We start from the raw sequence: 7,512 nt of genomic DNA on the forward strand, positions 1-7,512 counted from the left end.
GCTATCGAATAACACAAACGTGTTCAACATTTTATAGTACCACGGGTTTCGTAGGATTTTCGCTACGTTTAATGTGCGCAGATGTTTGTTAAGCGAAGACTCATACTTTTTCGAAAAACTTCAATAGACGCGGATATTTGATGGCCCGGAACGAAACAATATGGTGACGACGGTTCGCAGCAGCTGTCCGTCAGTATGTATATACCCGAGGATCCAATTCATAAAACATTCCTTGCCGTAGTTACGAAGATACAGCAAAGGTAGGCAACGTGAACATATTTCTCTAGCGATTACCGCCGGCCAAGTCTTCAAGAACCGTACCTTCGGTTGATAGGTATATTGGGGGTGCGTTCGTACAGCCTCAAAATAGAGCAATACGCTCAGTTATGGTTCGCACGAAAGAAAATGCAGTAACCAGGCACCGAAATGGCGGAAATTTCACGCCCTTTTGCGCTCAGCTACAGTGGCTAGTGGCTACAGCTCCATTAATTTTTGTAATTAATGATCATTAGTCAGCATGTCACAAAACATGTTCCGTATATTCTTGTTTCTATCTATAATATAGTAACATAGCGATTGGAATAACAATTAACAGTATATAGGGTTACCATATTTTGGAATCGGGAAAGGGGGACACTTTTGAAAAATTTTCAAACTTAGGATACCGGAGAAAGATCTTGAAAAAATGATAAATTTTTCACACTTCGTGGTCGGTTGACTAAAAAAAAGGTCAACTTCCTCGCTCGGGGCCCAAAATATGTTTTTTCCTTTACGTTAAAAAAAATCATCATCATCTTTCCGCCTCAGCTCCCGAAATACCCGCCGGAGCGGGGAAGCGAGTGGCGCAGTTGGTTACGCACTGCAGTCACGACACCAATGGATGTGGTTTCGAATCCCGGTTCTGACCAACATCTACGTGTCGGAGGTTTCTCTGGGCTGCTCATCGCCGATCCCACTACTACGGTAGTTCGTTGAAAAGCCTAGACCGAAAGTGAGCCGTGCTACAAGTCGGCAGCTAAGACAACGCTGGGGTCGCGTGCTAGTGAGGGTGACTGAGGATTGACTGGGAGAAGAGAATGAAAGCCGTCCCCAAGATTACGAAAGACAAAGACACTATGAACATTATCACAATTCATGTCGTGGCAGCACATAGCTTGAAAAAGCGATAAGCGCCACTGTGTCGTACCAATAATAATAATAAAGAAAGATTCATCACCTTTTGTTCATGGATGATCTGAAACTGTATGCGAAATCCGACACGGACCTGAATAACCAAATGAAAATTGTTCATGAGTTTTCGGAAGATATAAAAATGAAATTTGGCTTGGATAAATGCTCAAAACTTACCATACGACGCGGAAGAGCCACCAGCACTGGCGACATGAACTTCAAAATGGACGAAACCATAACAGAATTGAATGCCGAAGATCACTATAAATATCTAGGGATCTGTGAAAGCGACAACATTAAACATGCTGCAATGAAATCAAGTCTAAAAAAAGAATACATCAGCAGGCTCAAGTCAATTCTCAAAACTGAACTCAATTCCAAAAACAAAATCAATGCCATAAACAGTCTTGCAGTGCCTGTCTTGAGATATAGCTTTGGTGTGGTGAACTGGCGTAAAGATGAAATTAAAAAATTGGACACAAAGACGAGAAAACTGATGACAATGCACCACATGCATCACCCAAAATCTGATACACAAAGACTGTACATCCCCAGAAAAAAAGGTGGTCGAGGACTACAAGAAATTGAACAAACCTTCAAAACAGAAATCATCGGCTTGTCACAGTACATCAACAACAGCGATAACATTTACTGCAAACTCATTGCACAGGAAGACAAACAGCGCAAAACAAAATCTCTGAGCTATCGTCACGACAAGTACGCCAGAGAAGTCAACTTGGAAACAGCTAACCTGTACACTGCAGAAAACACTGTTGCTAAACCCACAACAATAGCAAAAGCAGCACGAGTCCGATACAAAAATGCAACGCTGAAAATGAGAGAAACGATATGGGAGTCGATGCCTCTTCATGGACAGCACAAGAAGTTAACTTCACAGCCCCATGTAGACGAGCTTTCATGGACCTGGCTATCCAGCTCTGGCCTGAAACCGGCAAGCGAAGGATTCATTTTCGCAGCACAAGACCAATCGCTTCCTACAAAATACTATCGCAAAAGAATTCTGAAGCAAAACACGGACGGCAAATGCAGAATGTGCCACAACCAAAATGAAACTGTAGCACATCTCATGTCCGGCTGTGGTGCACTTGCAGCTACCGAATACACATGGAGACACAATAGGATTGGTCACTACATTCATCTTGAATTATGCAAACATTTTAACATCACCACTTCGACAAAAAATTGGTACGATTACAGCCCAGCACCAGTGACAGAAAACGAACAAGTAAAAATTCTGTGGGATGTACCAGTTATAACTGACCGCGAAATCAGGAGCAACCGCCCGGATATAATCGTCAAACTAAAAAAGAAAAGAGAATGCTTATTCATTGAACTGGCTGTCCCAGCTGATCACAACCTACTGCAAAAAGAATCAGAAAAATACTCCAAATACGCAGATCTCAAAATGGAATGTGAGAAAATGTGGCGATGCAAAATAAACATTGTACCGATAGTCATTGGTGCTACAGGGGTCGTGAGCAAAAAACTCATGAGACATATCCAACAAATTCCGGGTAACGTTCGATTCGACATGATCCAAAAGATCACATTATTGGGCACTGTGCACATTCTTCGGAAGGCCTTGAATGCACCACTGGACTAAAATTACGCTTGTGAATCACAGCATAATTTCTGTAATTTCGATTCTTCATCTTCAATCATCTCTACCTCTGCTCTGTAACCCTTGCCAATTCTTCATCTGCTGCAATTCTGTAATCTGACTTCTCCGTGTATTGCATAGGAATAACAATTTGAATGTATTACTGAAATTTTAAAAATTTACTCCAATCTCGCCATTTTCCTTTGGGGGCAGGTTGCTCCCCGGATTATGTGTGTATCTACCAGTTTTACTGTGAATAAAGAATATAATAATAATAACCCGCCGGAGCTTTACTCCGGTGCCGATTTATGGTATCTCAGTCCGATTTCACAGTAAATTTGACCAAAATTTTCAAAAAGAGGACAAAATCTCAAAAAGGAGGACATTCAGGCGTCCTCGGAGGACATTTTCAAAAACCTGGAAAAGGAGGACAAATCCTCCTAATTGAGGACGTATGATAACCTAACATTATATAATTGGGGAAAGACGCTGACAAGGCCGAACTTTCTTAGAATCAGCCAATGCTGAAGCATTCACGTAATATCTACGGGTACGCCAGACTCCATGTTTTGACTTTGCTAGTTGGTACCATTTTAGACACTGTGTTGATGCACAGTTCACGTTGTGCAACAGTAATCTATTATATGCCTAGTTAGTGGCGTATTGAGGTCGATCTTTGATTTTGTGACAAAAATTGAGGGTTGCGCGAAGGCTTGCGGATTAGCGTATACGTGTGCCGTTGGTTATTACTACGGCAAGTTTTTGCAACTTTTGCAACTTTTTTTTACAGCTTCCGGCAGCTTCCTAAATACTCGTAAAATATGTAGAATGCTGTTTTATGCTGTTTGAAGGAATCTTATAGTGCAACTTTTTGCAACTTTTGTCCATATTTTCCATGCAACTTTTTGCAACATTTTGCAACTTTCTCGATTTTTCATGAAAGTATTTTCGATTTTGGTGAAATACACGGCCAAATTCGACTGAAGCACCGTAAATAAGCACCGAAGTAACGCTTCTACGGGTATTTCGGGAGCTGAGCCGGAAAATTGACCTTTTTTTTTAGTCAATCTGGGAAGTTGACCTTTTTTATTTTTTTTTAGTCAACCGAGCAAAATGTGGTCAAAATGCAACTTCTGCAACTTTTTACAAAAATAAATGCAACTTTTCACGGATTTAACTGCAACAAAAACTTGCCCTAGTTATTACTAAAGGCAATAGCCGCTGATCTATAATATAGGAACATAGCGTTTGATATATCAATTGACGCAAAATAAATGCAGAAAGAAGCTGAAAAGACCGAACTTTCTTAAAATCATCATTTTAGATGAACGCCAAACTGCTTGTTTTGACTCTCATAGTTGGACTTCTCGCTGTGGAAACCGAAGCGATATGGCGGCGATGGAGCAACTACAACAGGCGCCGCAGACGCCGTGGTGGTAAGATAATGCTATGTAATGTCCCTTAGTTATCAACATGTATACAGTGAAAGATATACAGAAAAAGGCCCAACAGTAAGGTGTGTCAATTATGAATAAAAAGTTTTCGAATGCTGTACGATATTCAGACACAAAGAGCGAGATGTTTGAAGACGCAGGGATGGATGCGGATCTTGAAGATATCATAGAGGAGTTGGAAAACTATCAGCAGCAATAATAGAGGTTCGGGGTAATATAGAAAAATCATTCGGTAGTGCAATGCGGTACGTCAAGCAGATATGAGCATGTCGAAGCAACCATGTGCCCCACCAATCTAGGGAATAATCACAGCAGCCTATACTGATTATATCGTTAGGATTATCGCAGTACATAGCAGTGCAATTGATAGTGTTCATGAGCTCTGCAATTTTTTACACATCCTGCCCTCTCATTTTTTTTTCATTGTTTGCGTCCTTCTTCGTATTTCAAAGATGCTACATGCCAATGGTCACTTACATTTAATTATACACCCATACTAGTTAGCATGGAGTTGCCCTACGACTAATATTCTCGAAAACTTAAATAAATAACTGGTGTATAAAAGAATATAGTCTCAGAAGTTTAGAAAAAGTCATGACCCCAAGTTTTAAATTATAAATTCAATGTGATCTAGCGAATGCGCATAACGTTGCCTGTGCATCCGCATTCAATCGTGAACTCAAACAAATGAACCTGAAATGACAGGGTTGTAACCAAGTCACAAGTCTCCGAGTCACAAGTCAATCTCACTTTTACAGTCTTGACTCGAGTCAAGTCGAGTCATTTTCAATTCAGTAGCGAGTCAAATCCGAGTCCAAGTCAACTAGTAGATGGTCGAGTCCGAGTCATGGTATCATTGTGTTGACTGCTCAGTTTCCAGTTAAAGTCTTGTTAAACCCATTTTTATAACTCTGTATCGTGATATCGCATGGTTCGCTTTTATGATATACTAATTTCTTAAATTTTAGTAGGTTCTGGTCGCATTTTCAAGTACCAGTACCAATGTACGAAATTCCAATAGTATGCTTACTTTACTGTTCTTCGAAATTACAATGAAATATCGGCCTTGGTCGTTTGAGTTTCGAGTCATATGACTTGGTTCGAGTCATGCGCAATGACTCGATTCCAAGTCGAGTCAATACTCAAATTGTCTCGAGTCGAGTCGAGTCATTTCCGTATTTTGAGAAAATGACTCCAGTCAAATCGAGTCGTCAGAAAATCGTGACTCAAGTCGGACTCGAGTCGAGTCATGACTCGAGTCATTACAACCCTGGAAAATAGTTGGCGACTGGAAATTGGCTCGAAATAAATTGCAGTTCTAAGGTAGTGGTAACTGGATCCAAATGAAAACTGCAGGTCCGCCATGTCGCAACTCGTACGTGGCCGCGGAATGTACGGACATATTTAATCAAGTACCATTATTCGACAGACCCCGACATCACCGCATCGACTTGGAATGGATCTATGGAATCTCATCACTTATCCGGAATGCGCGGAAATAAATATAAATGTACCTGATACGCGTTAGTGTGGTAACTTTGCGGGTCAATTAGCAGTGAAGACAGATAATATTTGCTTTCAATACAACATTCATTGTAGCAGTATATTCATTAAACTCGAAGACTTTTCGGGTGCCTCTTTTCAAGAGTTATCGGCACACTGAAGGGATTTAAACAGATTTAAAAGCAAAACCAAAAAGGCAAAGTATGACGCAACAATCAAAATCACAGACCATGAAATTCGCATTGTATCAATGGCAACAATAACAAACTACGAAGTATACGGACGGTTGCCAGTAAACTCGCCCCAAAGTAAATTCGGCCCAGGCAAATTCGGCCATTACATCAGTAAATTCGGCCCACCGAGAATATTGTATTAAGATGTATTACCAACCGTTAACATGAATTAATTACATAATTATACTATTATCAAGTGATTTGAATGTCAGGGTATGCGTAGATCGCGTAATCACGGGAGATAGCGCGGATATTCACGGGGACCGAATTTACCCACGGCCGAATTCACCGGTCAATTCACTGGTTACTCGGTCAATTCTGCCCTCGTAAAATTTTTTATAAAAATGTAGTACCAACTATTAATGTGAATTAATTTCATAATTATATTAATATCAAGTGATTTGGGGAACAGGGTATGCGTATAAATATATATATGTATATATATATGCCGATGTTTACGGGGCCGAATTTACCGACAGCCGAATTCAATCGGTATATTCGGCCCTCGGAGAACATTGTGTGAAATTGTATTACGAACTAATAATGTGTATTATATTACATAATTATAATATTATCGAACCTGAACCCCAACACTAATCCTAACCCTAATTCTAACCTAACCCTAACCTAACCCTAACCTAACCCTAACCTAACCCTAACCCTAATCCTAACCTAACCCTAATCGTAACCTAACCCTAATCCTAACCTAACCCTGATCCTAACCTGACCTAACCCTAATCCTAACCCTAATCCTAACCCTAACGCTAATCCTAACCCTAAACCTAATAACTAATAACTAATAATGTGTATTATATTACATAATTACAATATTATCAAGTGATTTGGAGGTTAGGGGTTACGTTTAGGGTTAGGATTAGCGTTAGGGTTAGGATTATGTTAGGGTTAGGATTAGGGTTAGGTTAGGATTAGGGTTAGGTTAAGAGTAGGGTTAGGTTAGGATTAGGGTTAGGTTAGGATTAGAGTTAGGTTAGGATTAGGGTTAGGGTTCAGGTCAGGTAATGGTATTGTAACTGTTATTGTTACTCTGGCCCTGGCCGAATTTACCGAGGGCCGAATTTACCGAGGGCCGAATTCACCGACGGCCAAAGTGACCGAGGGCCGAATTCGACGGGCCGAATTTACTTTGGGGCGAGTTTACTGGCAACCATACGGACATACGGTACTATAGTAACAGCACAATTTGTAAATAAACAATTACACGCACGGAACAACACGCACTAATGAGAAATTTGTAGGTTATAGAGGAAATCTTTCTGTCTGCATAAAATAGGTTTGCTCAACTGAATAATAGTATAGACTCCAACACTTTTAAATGAAACACAGACCTACCACGCGCAATGACAGTGAACATATTGTCATCATAGTGCTGTGCACAGGCAAGGTTTTCGCTCAGATGCTGACCGATTGACGAAGCATATGCTTCACTTGATATCCACTGATATCCACTTGATTCTCTCCAAAAATGGCTATCCGGACCACATATTAAAATGCTCCATCTCTAGGGTATTGA

The 7,512-nt window shown here is 40.4% G+C and overlaps 1 long non-coding RNA gene across 1 annotated transcript; it reads left to right on the forward strand.

Moving 5' to 3' along the window:
* The first annotated feature begins 232 nt into the window (after window positions 1–232).
* LOC145437082 (uncharacterized) lies at window positions 233–5,772 on the forward strand. The gene is made up of 4 exons (XR_013914568.1): window positions 233–260; window positions 4,116–4,227; window positions 4,356–4,449; window positions 5,675–5,772. It is a non-coding gene; the product is annotated as an uncharacterized LOC145437082 (long non-coding RNA).
* The last annotated feature ends 1,740 nt before the right edge of the window (window positions 5,773–7,512 follow it).

Source organism: Botryllus schlosseri, chromosome 4, assembly GCF_051294905.1.
Source record: "Botryllus schlosseri isolate E-star chromosome 4, Bs_hap1, whole genome shotgun sequence".
NCBI classification, from domain to species: Eukaryota; Metazoa; Chordata; class Ascidiacea; order Stolidobranchia; family Styelidae; genus Botryllus; species Botryllus schlosseri.